We start from the raw sequence: 13884 nt of genomic DNA, 5'->3' as shown, positions 1-13884 counted from the left end.
AATTACTTAATTCTGTGCTCATGGTAGACATCGCTAATCAATTGCCACACTGTTTACCACTTATCCAAAATGTAGCTCCAGAAACCAGACACTACATTAGCCAGCAGATCAAGGTTAACATTGCCAGTGATGAGTTATGCTGAAAGCAGGATAGCACGATACGATGTGAGAAGAAAGGCATTTCACCTCTGTGGTGCTCTTCTCAAAAACCTATAACCCCAGCCTAATCATGAGGAAAACATTAAAACAAATCCAAATTTAGGGACATTCCACAAAATACCTAACCACTACTCCTCAAAATTCTCAAGGTCATGAAAAACAAGGAAAGACTGAGAAACTGACCCAGCCAGGAGACATGACAGCTAAAGGTAATGTGGGATCTTGAATGGGATCCTGGATAAGAAAACAGTTATTAGTGGGGGGCGTGGGGGAATTTTAATAAAAGCTGAATAAAGTCCAGAGTTTAGTTAATAGTAATGTACCAATTTTAGTATTTTGGTTTTGGCAAATATATCACGGTTATATAAGAGGTCAACAACAGTAGGTAAAATTGGATAACAGATGTACAGGAACTCTCTATATTAACTTGGTGACTTTTCTGTAAATCTAAAATTATTCCAAAATAAAAGCTTATTTTTAAAAAAATCAGTGAGCCAGATCCCCTCACTAACAATGTGTTTAACCTCTTTGAACTTCACCTTTCTCATCAGAATATCTTTCATCTCTTTGGATATTTTAATGCAGATATAGAAGATTGAAATTAAATGAATACTATGAAATATTCCCTGTTAGAACACCTTGCTTCGGGACACATAGTAGGAGATAAATAAATGGTCCCACCTAACTCAGTGTTGCTTTTCTCCCACGTTCCAGTAATTTGAGTTGCCAGCAGATACAGGCTTTCCTAAATCAACACACTTTTTTTTTAATTTTCAAATTAATTTTTGAAAGCATCTTTTACTTACACCCAAATTTAATTGCAAAGTCTGAGATCGGGGCACGGGGATAATTTATTGAGTACTTTGATGCTAAGGAATTGCTCACTGCCCCTAACACTAACAATCAACTAAATTGCTACAAATCTTCTCTTAATACCCTCCAGATGACATCTGGGCTGAGGCTAGTCTTTGTTAGACTCAGACAGCTTTTCCCTTGAAGACACATACCAAGTGCAGGATGCAGGCTTTCTAAGTACTTATGGATCCCATAATTCATTGTCTAGGTGAAATGGGCTGCTTTTGAAAACTTGGAGACTACAGCCTTCACTTTTCAAATTGTGTAGCTAGCAGATTTCATTTACAGTATATTGCAACAAGTCCCTGGGAGTTTCCACCGAAAGCCATAAATCAGAATCAGTTAAGAAAAATGTTCAAGAGAATTTCCCATTTCTGCAGATAGACAAGGTTGAGAAATATCAGAGGTAGAGTTATATAGTGTGAAATGACACTTTCTAAAGGGCTCTTTTGAGCAATTTATTAAGAATTTGTCAAAGACATGCCAAGTACTCATCAGTGAATTAGGCATGTATTATAATGCTTATTGTAGCATTTAAAGATCATAGTACTTATCACTTAGATTGTACTTAACGTGCTCAAAACATTTTCAATTCTAATTAAATAATCTCCCACGTGTATCTGGGTAGAGAAATAACCATTTATAGGAGGAAGAAATACCCAGACTCACAAATAAAAAAATCCATCAGAGGAGGCTTGGGAACCTGAATACAGTATATTAAATATGTAGGCAAATGTATAACATCTTGAGTTTCAGCCAGAAATCTAAGTTGGTTCCCCAAACAACCATTTGGAATTCAGTCTTCTCATCAAAATGAGCCTTCACGCATTTTTTTTTTTCTGAAGTTTGAGCTGCCCTAGACAGAGTTTTGTAAGGTGTAGACTAATTATATGGAGCCAAACAGGGAAACCAAGAGCTTCCATTTTCCCAAATGTGGGATTTGGCTTTTCAGAATTCAAGCTCAATAAGTATGGAGTCCGTGTATTCCAGCTTCAAAACTTTCTTTCCTTCATTTCTTTTTCCAAGTTTTTTTTTAAAAAGGCATTACTATTTCCCAGTGGGATCAACATTTTGTAGAGGAAACAACCAAAAGGAGAGTCCATCTTCACAAGTGAAAATATTGTTATTTGAAAATATAGGGCAAGGATTTTGGCTGAGAGAAGTTTGGGATTCAAAATTCAAATTCAGCCTCCCACTCAATGAGGAGGTTTCATGTTAGTGTTCAGACCACAAGCCCCCAACGGTAGGCAAGATGGTGGTATTTATCCCAATGGAACAATGCTTACATATGCTTTAGTCCAGGCATGGGACTTCTAGAAATCCATCCTAAGGTCACCCCATGTACAAAGTGTATGTACAAGTGTATTCATTGAAGCACTGTTCACAATCAGAAAAAAAATTGGAACTCTTCCAAATGTCCTTATAGTGAAATGCATAATTCATTCATCTAATATACTACAACCCCGAAAAAGCATGAGTTAGAACTAGTGTCACATCAGCGGGCTATGTTAGCATTTCCTCCCCCATAGAGAATCAGCCACAACTTGACCCAGAAGGATAAATTACTTGGGACGCAATGGAGTATTGTCATCAAGCTTGTGAGCAACAGAGCCGACGACCCCAGTTCAAATCCCAGCTCTGCCCTCCATGTGACCCTTGGTCTAGTTGACAATATCCAAAATCTGTAGTTTCATAATCTATGAAATGTGGACAATATCAGTAGTATCCCCTCCGTCAAGTTCTTAAGAGAATTAAATGAGACAACGCATATATTGTAGCACAATGCTTAGTACACAAGAAGTACTCAATAAGCATTGCCTGTTATGTTAATATACAGTTAGAAGGGATCTGAGAGCCTTGCAACTCAACGTGTAGCTTATGGAGCAGCAGTAACAGCTGGGAGCTCGCTGGAATGCAGAATCTCAGGCCCCACCCCAGATGCACTTAAATGGAATCCCCAGATAATTCACATGCACAATGTACTTTGAAACTAGTAAGTCTGGGGTAGGGACTGAGATTCTGCATTTCCAACAATCTTCTGGCCTGTGACCCCCAATCCGAGTAGCACATTTCATGTGAGGAGTCTTAAAGATTGCCCAGCTATGCACCCTCATTGTACGGATGGGGGAACGGAGTTCTGAATAGGTTAACTGACGTGTTCAAGCCACACACCCGTCCCTAGTAAATGCGGGACTCAGACCCAGCATTCCTTACCCTGAACCTCATACTTTGAACAAAGGTTTTAGATTGCAAATTGCCAGACCAGCACAGTTCTCCAAGAGCACAGTGGCTGGTTTGAAATGAACTCATTATCGAATTCTGAGACTCTGTACACGTGTCAAGGAAAGTGAGACCCTAAATGGTTGTTTTAATGAATGCAATGTTATAATTCACGCAGAGTCACTGTTGTACCTAGCAAATTCATAATTAGAGGTAATTTTGCACCTGCTGTCATGAGAAGATGGCATTTCCTTTAATTTAGCTTGATGCCTTGATTATACTGTGGGAGCGGCAGGAGACAAGGCAATCTCTCACTCGACTCCTGGAGAAAACACACAGCCTCTGGTTTGTGGTCATGATTAATAAAGCCATTTAGCATCCCCAGAATCATCAGCTGCTGCTTCTCGTGGAAACTGATACAGAATCTTCCATGAGGTGGGGGCGCCTATCACCATCCAACCTGTTGCAGAAACTGCAAAAGGCTACTGGGTTCGTTTTCGGGTGAACCATCCCTAGAATGCCAATCAAACTAACTTGGAAACATAATCATCGATGGGGCTGTGAATCCCAGGTCACTAAACCAGGGTGATAAGAAATGTAATGTTATTTTTTGGTAGGTGAATTTACTTTCTAGTTCAAGACCTTGCGTCAGGAGTTTGGGAGTCTTCTTTTTTTTCATGGGCTGCTTTAGATTTAGGGAACTTATCTAGAGCCAAGTCCTTAGGGGGTGTGGCCGTTTTGACGGTCAACTTGACTGGCCTCAGGGATGCCCAGATAGCTGGTAAAACATTATTTCTGGGAGCCCAGGGGAGGATGTTTCTGGACAAGATTAATTACCATTTGAACTGGTGGACTGAGTAAAGCAGGTAGCCCTCCCCCATGTGGGTCAGCATCATGCAATCTGTTAAAGGCCCAAGTAGAACAAAAAGGCAGAGGCAGGGCGAAGTCACTGTCTCTCTCTGAGTGAGCTGAGACATCCATCTTCTCCTGCCCTTGGATGTCAGCACTCTGCTTCTTAGACTTTCAGCCTCAGATCAAGACTTACACCATCAGCGACCCCCCACCCCCCTCTCATCCCCCAATTCTCAAGCCTTTGGACTCAGACTGAATTACACCACCAGCTTTCCTGGTTCTCCACCTCGCACATGACAGACTGTGGACTTCTTGACCACCATAACAGTGTGATCCAATTCCTGTGATAAATCTCCTCTTATCTATATCTATATCAAGATAGATATCTTGTTGTTTCTCTGGAGAACACTGGCTAATACAAGAAGAGAGGGGCATCTAGACAGGCTGACATCATGGAGAGGTCCCCATCTGGTACCGACCATTAGTCCTCTGTGGTCACTGCTGTTTCTATACACAGAATCCACCTGGTCCAGCGCTCTCTTGGTGACTCTTGGACACCCAGGCTTCTTTCTGCTGCTCTGTGCCAGCCAGTGGGGGGCTAGGTGAAGCCTACCCTCTAGACCCACCACAAAGCCACCACACCTGCTCCAGGATCATGCTAGGAGAGTGTGGAGAGCTATGGCATCTTGCCATCTCAAGATTCAAATCCAGGGTCAGCTGAGGTCAAGTCACACCTTACCCACTACACCACCGAGGCTCTCGTTTTCCCCTTTAGCGGTGATCACAGTAGGGGAACTCCAGGGTTCTGGCTCTCTCACTGTATGATACTTGAATCCTATTGGGCATTCTAGAGAGGAAGTACCAAGGTCAAGATGGGGAGCCAGAGGAAGACACAAGTATGACCTGTATGACCTGGGTCTATTCCCTTAGCCTGTCTGACTGTCCCTCTTCAGTCCTGACATTCTCAGTGGTTGGGGGGGATTCCACTATGCGCAGGCACCATCTTTTATTGCTCTTTTATTGCAGATGAAAAATTAGTTTATTAGCACTTTTTGGGTAAGTTTTTTGCTTATTTCTATTTTTAAAAAGATTTTCTTGTTTTTATTCTATGTGCCTCTCATGAGGTTCAGACTACAATTGAGGCTGGTATTAAAAGACTCATTACCACAAGCCCAGAAGATGGAAGACTCAGCATGTTGCATATGAGTCACTTGATTTCAAGTGGTGTTTTTAATTACTCAGCTTTGGACTCAGGTATCACCTTCCCCAACAAAACAGCAATAGAGGAGCCACTTTCTAAGTGGATTAGATCACTTCCCCCATCACCAGCCAGCCCCAGAACCAGAAGCCATTTTGCCACATGGGAAAAGCTGTTCTAAACGAGCCCATTAGATGGGTGGGGAGAGGTTCCCCGAGGCCTATGGGGAGAAAGAGACGGATGCAGGTGACTCCCATCAGTAGCTAACATCCCAACATTTTCCCCACCAAAGGTCTGCCTCTTCCAAGGACACTGCTCAAAGCACATGGAACCCAAAGAGTAACACATAAGAGCAGGGGCTTTGGAGTTGACCCCACAGATCTGAGCTCCAATCTCAGTCGGGGCACACCCAACCTTGGGCAAGTTCTTCAGGGACTTCAGACTCGCTTTCCTCACCTGTGAATAGAACGTAGCAATATGTATTTGCCCCATAGGATTTGTGTGAGAATTAAATTTTTTAAAAAGTGTAGAAAGGTCTCGGCACCGTGTTTGGCCTGCAGTAAGTGTTCATAGCCAGCAGCTATCACTCGTGTTATGGTGATGGCCCTTCTCTCCTCAATCTACCAAACCAACATCATACAGCTTCGTTCTCGTCATGTCTTAAATCGTCCCTCAACCGAGCACGTCTTCCATCACACTCAACTTCACATTGGCCTCTGTGAGGAGGGCCCCCCAGTCACACAAGCCTTGATCACTCTGCTTTTCAGCTGTACCATCCCTACCCCACCTCGAACCCACAGTGCAGACTTCCTTTTAACTCTTGCCCATCCTTCAAGTGTCTGTACCTGGAACACAAGGCGGAAAGAGGGACAAAGGATTTAAAGTCAAACAGATGAGGTATCGCAGATGTATACAAATATAAGGAATGAAGAGGCCCTTTCCTCCTGAGGGTCACATATTGAGGGTAAGGGGAGTCACTTACTCACATCACGATGCTACAAGTTAGAAGATGGTGAAGCTGTGACCAAAGTACCTGAAGGTCTAAGGATGGGAGGACAAGAAGGGAGAGATAGGGTTACCTTTGGAGTAGCTAAGAGCTCTTGAGATTAGAGCAGACTCTGGAAATAATGGCTTGGACTTTGAAAGTAGAAAAGGTACAGAGGGCAGTTCTGTGGCGGGAACCGCATGCACAAAGCCCCAGAGATGGCGGAATAAAAACAGCACTCACGAAACGGTAAAGGGGCCATGGGTAATGGGTAGAAATCTCCCACAAGACGTGGGCGTGCTAGAGAAATGGTTTTTTTTCTTTATTCTCTTTAAGTCAACTTAAATTTGTCTCCAAGCCCCCAACCCACCGAACCAGCAAGAAAGTCAGTCTCAGCCACTGTTAAAGGCCTGAGTGAGTTATTGCACGTGATGCACTTAGAACAGCACTCAGTAAATGTTGACGAGTTTTGCTTTGACCAATTGTCCCAAACCCACGTGCATTCGTTCAATTCTCAGAGCCACTTCTATGAGGAGAGTAGAACATGATCGACGGATGAGGTTTAGAGAGCTGCCCTTCCTGTCAGAGTTCATCGTTCTTCTCCCAAACTTGCATCAAGTAGAAGTCAAGGTCCTCCTAGACTGACACCCACCCAGAGAAATGTACTGTTAACAGTTGGTGTATATCGCTTTCTAAATGTTTAATAAAGGTCAATACATGTAAATGGAATCCTCCTATACAACCTGCCTTTTTTCAAAACAATACATTGTAGGCCTCGTTCACATCAGTACTATTGGATGCACCGCGTTCTTTTCAAAGGCTCATTATATTCCACGGCACTGACATATCGGACTCTGTTGAACTAACCCTCCACCCACGGAAATGTAGATTGTTCTCAATTTCCTCTGATCCTGCACTCATCATCATTTAAAATACATCCACACAAATTTGCCTAATTATTTAGGATACATTTCTAAATGTGGACTATATGGGTCAAGGGACACGATTTTAAAATTCGGGTACATAGTGCCCCCAAACACCAACCCCAAGAAATCGTGTTTATTATGTTTATCCATTTTAGGTACCCTTCCTTCGAGTTGTGATTACATCGTACCTTGGGTTATATTGCACTTCCATCTGCATTAGGGTGCTAGGACTACAGTAACAAAGTACCACAGACTGAGAGGCTCAAAGAACAGAAATTTAGCTCCTCACAGTTCTGAAGGCTAGAAGTCCAAGATCAAGGTGGTGGCAGTTTAGTCCCTTCCTCTTGGCCTAGAGATGGACATCTTCTCGCTGTGTCTTCACAGGATCTTCCCTCTGTACCTACCTGTGTTCTAATGTCCTCGTCTTATGAGAACACTAGTCGCACCAAATTAGGTCCCACTCTAATTTCCTCATTTTAACTTAACTACCTCTTTAAAGACCCCATCTCCAAATAGTCACAGAAGTACCAGGGCTTAGGACTTCAACATATGAATTGAGGGGCACAACTCAGCCCATGACGTTATCTGTAATCTAATGATGCCTCTTTGTATTTCTGGAATGCCTAGTACAAAAAAAAAAAAAAAGATGTTCAGTGATTTCCTGTTAATCAAATGGATATATTTTCCCAGCACCCTGGTCCAGGGTTCTGCCCACAGAACAAAGTAGGCACTAGTCCAGAGCCCTGAGTTGGAATGCCAACTCTGTCACTCAATAGCTCTGTGACCTCAAGCCAGTTGCCTAACCTCTCTGAGCCTGTTCTATTATCTATGGTAACAATAATAGCATTCATTCACTGTGAAGAATTATTCAGGAGCCCAAATGAAAAATCCATGTGAATATGCTTAGCAGAGAGCAAAGGATGGTTTAAAGACCAGTGGCAGTTGTTACCTTGCCTCTTCTTGCCTCTGCTTCTCCTGTCACCACCTTCATGCATCCCTACCCCTCTTGGCTTCTTGGGTTTACTTTCCCCCAGAAGAGGCCTGCTTCCTATGTAAACAGTCTCCAAAGGCAATTAAGACTCACCCTCCCTTCCCAGGGTTTGTGAAACTCTATTCATTCCATGCTTCTAGGAACATTAACCATGACTTGGTGACACTGTCCCAAAAGGGACCAATTGGCTTTGGGATAGTGGACGGTGACTTCATTGGGAAGGCCATTAATCATAATTATGAAATAATGAAACGGCTGCCAATTTGCCCATGCCTAATAACACCTAGTTAATAAGAGGGTCTTTTATTTCTCACAGAGGAAATGGATGGCCGAGGATTCTGTTTCTGGGAGAACATTACACGTCTTGGATGGCTGAGATGCCTTGGCCGGTGGAAGTCACTCCACTCTTGGCTGGATGCCTCGGCAGCACTCTATGAGCCGTGCAATAACCTCTCTGAAATGCACTGCTGCTCCTGTCTTATTGCTTAATTAATCCACTTCTAATTGACATGGCCATGCATTACCTCGCTGCTTCCCTGCTGTGAGAGCCCATAAAAACATACTTGGCTTTCTGAACAGGACTCTCGATACAATGTCAGGAACATGAACTTCTAAATGACATCATACTTTGTCAAGAAACGTGAGTCCCGTGACTTTGGCCAAGTATGATCTTGACATCTCATAAAAACGTCCAGGTCCACTGAAAGCATTATTATATTTCAAAGGATTTATATTGCAGGGAGGTGGGGGGAAGAGGAGATGGAGACGGATGGAACTAACTGGAGCATGGGGGTTGATATTGCCTTTTGTACCCTCCCTTAGTAGTTGTCTTTCTAATTCCTTCCTCCTAATCACATTATTATAATCACCAAAAAGCCTCCATCAGGTACCTAACTGAATAGTAGGCTGTACGAAGCACCATTCTGAATGATAAGTCATTTCGAGATCAGTCCATTCCAGATGTTTGGGAGAAATGGTTCCAAAAATCCCAGCTCCATCTCTCCCTAGCTGGATGCCCTTGGACAACTTACCTAACCTTCCTTGTACCCAATTCTCTAAGACATTTTTTTTTTTTTAAATCACATGAAATAGCATGTTAGGCTAGGGTTGGGAACAAAGTCTTTGCAAATTACATATAATCAAAATCATCTTTAGAAAATTCTTTAAAACCACTGTTGTCTTTACAAATCTATCTCCAGTAATCCTCAGGCACATTGAACTCTGAGACTTCCAAAAGGAAAGTGTAGATCAAGGGTTGACAACTATGGCCCCTGGGCCGAATTCAGCCCATCACCTTTTTGTTTTGTTTTGTTTTTTGTAAATAAAGTTTTATTGGAACACAGACATGCTCATTCATTTATATATTGTCCTGCGGCTGTTTTTATGCTACAACAGTGGAATTGAGTGGTTGCAACAGAGGCCACATGGCCCCCGAAGCCTGAAATATTTGCTAACTGGCCTTTTATAGAAGTTTGCTGAGTCCTGGTCTCGGGGCAGATGTCTATTCAATCCAGCCCCTCTGCCTTTGAGATAACTATCAAATAGCTCTCTTTGAATGGGGAGAAGTGGAGAATTCTAATGCACATCACTTGCCTACAGGGTAGCCTCTATTCAGTTGTCATATTAAATCTCTACAGCTTTAATTTGCGTTAATGGAGGTGTTCATTGCCAAAAGAATTAAGAAGTCTTGGTGTATATCTTGTGTAGGAGTTAGGTTCTAAAATCAGCTGTAATTGCACTTGAGATCTGATTTCTCTAAACACAGTGCCTTCTTTCCCAACTGGAATGTAAGAGTTGGGGGGGTGAGGGATGTCCACCCAAAAGCAAGGTCTTTGGGAAGAGTTGTAGGGCCAGGCTCCATTCCCCTGGGAACTGGCAGGGTAAGTGACTCTGAAAAATTCTCTGTGAAGAAACAAATCAGGATTTCTCAGTCCACTGGATTCACAGGAGCCGTGGACAAACTGGCTTTGCGCCCCTGGTCCATACTTCACTGTCAGCTCCCAATTTCACCTCCACCACTTTGCCTGCTTTCTGTACCGAGAGCCTGTTCAAAGCCCAAGTGGATTCTAGCGCCTTCCTTCCTGCGCTCACTCGGTTTGGAGACACTTCACAGGCGATATTAATCATGCTGATTAGGCATGACCTCCCCTTTTGTAAACTCATGTTGATGGCCTCCAACCAATCAGTACCTGTCGCTATGTTTGTGTTCCCTAAATGAGGGTGGAAGACGGTGAGGGTGAGAGAGAGAGAGAGAGAGAGAGAGAGAGAGAGAGAGAGAGAGAGAGAGAGAGAGAGAGCGCTTTGTGTGAGAGTCAGGAGTCCCACCAGGCCCTGCCTGCTGCTAGCAGCTTATGCTTGGGGAGGAAGTGGTTTTCAGAAATTTCCTCATTGCTGTGGCTTCTCTTTTTATGGTCTCTTCACTGAGATATGATTGACAAATAAAAGCTGTATATATTTAGGTTCTACAACGTGATTTTTGAGAGGCATACAAAGTGATGATTTAATACATGTATACGTTGTAAAATGATTGCCACGATCAAGTTCATTAACACATCCATCACCTCGCATAATTATGTGTGTGTGTGGTGAGAACACTTAAGATCCACTCTCAGTAAATTTTAATTATACAATACAGTATTATTAACTATAATCACCACGCTGTGCATTAGATCCCCAGAACTTATTCATCTTACAACTCTTTTTGTTCTTCATTCATAAGGCTGCCCCTGTCGGTGGAAAATAACAATAACACACATCAATGCCACACTTTGTGCAGCATGCCTTGTCTCCCTAGAACGGTGTTACAGGCCAGTGGCTACAAACCTGGGCTCCTGATTCAAACTGCCACGATGTGAATCCTGTGTGCTTCTTACCGTGTTTCCCCAAAAATAAGACCTAGCCGGACAATCGGCTCTAATGCGTCTTTTGGAGCAAAAATTAATACAAGACCTGGTCTTATTTTACCATAAGACCGGGTCTTATAATATAATATAATATAATATAATATAATATAATATAATATAATGTAATGTAATGTAATGTAATGTAATGTAATGTAATGTAATGTAATGTAATGTAATGTAATACCCAGTCTTATTTTACTATAAGACCGGGTCTTATATAACATAAGACCCGGTCTTATGTTAATCTTTGCTCCAAAAGACGCATTAGAGCTGATTGTCCGGCTAGGTCTTATTTTTGGGGAAACACGGTAGTAGCCAGTGACCTTGGAGGAGTGTGAACTTCTTAGACCTCAGTGAAATCATCTGCAAATATGGAACAGCAGGCAGGGTCAGCCTCGTGGATGGGTGACATCTGCAGCTGCACAGGACCCCCGCTTAGCAGGGCCGTGCACTTGGTTTAGTACTCTGCTGCCACCGTTGGAATTTTTAGTAAGTTTTGAGCAAAGAGCCTTGCATTTTCATGTTGCACTGGGCCCTGCAATGTTACAGGTGTGCAGAGTGGGACTCTCCCTCCGAGGGACAACTGGGGTAGACGAATGCTTGGAAAGTTCTTGACACAGTACCTGGAACATTGCAAGCACTCGAAAAATAAACTATTATTATTAATACTGCTTATTTAACATCACAGGAGCCTTATGAGGCAAACTGAACTGAGTGTATGATTTATCCAACAGTATGATTTTACTTTATAGATGAAAACATTGAGTCTCAGACACATGAGATATCGTCTCAAGATCATCTTAGTCCAACAAATGTCCATGCATTCATTCACTCATTAATTCATTCATTCTGAAAATGCTTACTAGGCTCCAATGATGCACCCATAGGCCTGAGGAGGCTGAAAAGCAAGATGAGCTGTGTCTGCCTTGTGCAGCTAACCATCCAGCACCTGCTCTTCAAAGCCACAAGCTGGTCCCTGAGGGGATCAAGTTCTGGAAACCCCAGAGTTGCCACCCTCTAAGGTCAGCAGACCCAGCTCATGTGCCCTCCCAGACATGGCTGCAGCCAACACACCCTCTAAACACCTTTGGTCCTGCCCTAAGGCCTCTGGGGAATTTTCCAGTCCTGGTCTTGGAGGACCAGGGCCCCTGCCCTATGTGAGGCCCCAGCATTACCTTCCAAAGTCATCTGTCATCCCCAGGCTTCCCATCTGGGAATGGCCTATCGATGTTTGCCCCTGGGGAGGGAGCATACGTAAAAACACTGCTCTGCCCAGCCCAGTGCGGGCTGTCACTTATCCAAGAGGGGGATGAAACAACAGGCACCGAGGACCTTGCCAGCTGCTTGGCAGTCACAGAGCCAGAGTGAGAACTGGGGTCTCCCTCCGGTCCCCCTGGTCCCCACGATGAATCAGTTCCCTTTCCACGCCCCCTCCAGTTGTTACCAGTCCCCACCATTAGTCATTGCCTTGCTTCTGCCACACACACACACACACACACACACACACACACACTCACACCCCCGCATTACAGGGCCTTTCTGTCTCTCCATGAAATAAAATGTGATGTTTCCCAAACTTAGAATCATTCATGGTATTTTCCACATACGTTTATCTTACAGGTGTACATTGTGTTTTTCTTCATGTTGCCTTTTTAAAAATTAAATACGTTTATTTAAAAGAAATGTTATAATTTTAACATTAATCAGCAGGCCCACTTGCCTTACGTGGAAAGTGACTGTACAAATAAAAATAGAAAATGATAAAGAACACTGGATTACTCTGTGCGGGAACCGCCTATAACCATCTTCTGTACCACAGGGGTATGCAGAGCCCACTTGGAGACGCTCAGGGGTAAACCCATTCCCAGCCGTGCATTAAATAGCTGACAATACCTGCGTGTACTACCCATCTGTGGATACTTGCATTGTTATAGGGGACACTTGAAAACATAATGCTTAACCCATAGAAATAACATGGGGACTCTAGGCAACTGGTAATAGAGAAAATATTTGTGCTTAGAGCAGGGTTTTTCAGAAAGGCTGAAAGCTTACCACATGGGCGGCCACCTTATTCATCTCTGAGTTAATGCAGCCCCTGGACACTCAAGAGTGGGGTCCGGACTCCCTAGAGAATGGAGGAAGAAAGATGACCTGCTTTTCCAATGAGCTCCATTTGCTTTGTGCTTTGTTTCTTTCCCAAGTGAAACCAGATAAGGCGCTGCTGCCAGGTTCCCCTGTCATTACAAATGACTGGTGGAAGTGTGAGCTATGGAACAAATAATCTAACAGGTATCTACTGAACAGGTGCTCAAGTGCTTATCTGCTGATTGCCGGGGCTGGCCTGCGGCAAAACAGAGAAGACAGTCCTGTTTGTCAGCCTTGCCTTTCTTGTCTGTCTTGCATTCCCTCTAGGAGTCACGATTCACCTCAGCTTCTCAGGGCTCCACACTCTCACCGTGCACTAGCTGACTTTTCCTTCCTCTCTCCCCCTCTAAATTTCACTGCCTTGAGCCATTCCCCATAGGACCTGCTCCAGGTAACACATGTAGAACGCCCTTGATGACCACTGTTACTTCATGTCCTTCGACCTTGGTTACCAGCCTGGCATACAAAGTTTTCTCACTTTCTGCCCCATGATTAATCACTTCCCAGGATGATTGACAGTGGGAACATTCATTTCCTTCAGAGAAAAACTTCTGTCCACTGGGTGTCATCTTGTCACCAGAGTCTCAAAAGAGCCACAAAAGAGTCAGCCATTGGTACATTTCACAATGTCCAGTCTTATCCATGACTAA

Source organism: Rhinolophus sinicus, linkage group LG11 (genome assembly GCF_036562045.2).
Source record: "Rhinolophus sinicus isolate RSC01 linkage group LG11, ASM3656204v1, whole genome shotgun sequence".
NCBI lineage: Eukaryota > Metazoa > Chordata > Mammalia > Chiroptera > Rhinolophidae > Rhinolophus > Rhinolophus sinicus.
This window is presented reverse-complemented; position numbering follows the sequence as displayed.